Source organism: Schistocerca nitens, chromosome 12 (genome assembly GCF_023898315.1).
Source record: "Schistocerca nitens isolate TAMUIC-IGC-003100 chromosome 12, iqSchNite1.1, whole genome shotgun sequence".
Classification (NCBI taxonomy): domain Eukaryota; kingdom Metazoa; phylum Arthropoda; class Insecta; order Orthoptera; family Acrididae; genus Schistocerca; species Schistocerca nitens.
The window spans coordinates 37,406,029-37,406,843 of record NC_064625.1 but is presented as its reverse complement, the minus strand read 5'-3'; positions in this window follow the sequence as shown (position 1 = coordinate 37,406,843).

Here is an 815-nt window from a genome sequence, read left to right as displayed (position 1 = left end):
CTAAGGACATCATACACATCCATGCCCGAGGCAGGATTGGAACCTGCGACCGTAGCGCGGTCGCGCGGTTCCAGACTGTAGCGCCTAGAACCGCTCGGCCACTCCGACTGGCTAGCCAATAGCATGCGTGGGATACAGGTCACATGTGTGGACGCTGCAGCATTCTGCAGAGCATAACACAGTTGCCTCTCTCTCTCTCTCTCTTGTGAGCCAGATTCCAGCAGAACAGACGTCTTTCCTGGGAGGCACAGCCACCGGCTGTGCGTTCCATGACTGGCCACCGACATCAATTAACATGAACCGGCTCCCACTTTACTTAGTTGTTCGACCTCTTAGACTGGTCTAAACCTGGTAACTTCCGACCCTAGCCGCGCCCCTTGTATACCGTACACTGAAATACAGGGCGAGTCAAAAGTCCTTGGAGACCTTATAACGCTATCTTTACGTAATGTGTATATATAAACATACAGTTATAAATGTCCCCGTTCGTAGTCGCTAATTATAAGAATATGTTTACTTTTGTGCTGTAACATATAGCTATAATCAACGGTGGAAATATATTTGCGAACGCCGACCGGGTGCGGCTGTTTCTTGTTGGATCGTCTGATCAGTCGGAAGTTGCATTGCAGAGGAGAGTGAATGCCTATTCAAAATATAATTATTTTTGTATAGCTCAACATGAAGTTCCTAAGGGACCGTAGTTTATCATGCATTTACCAGTAGAATATGGCGCGGAGAAAATATTTCGCCGCATGCAACCTCTGTCCGATTTCGACGAAAGAATTCGTAACTGTGAACTCTCTATTTGGCAGAAA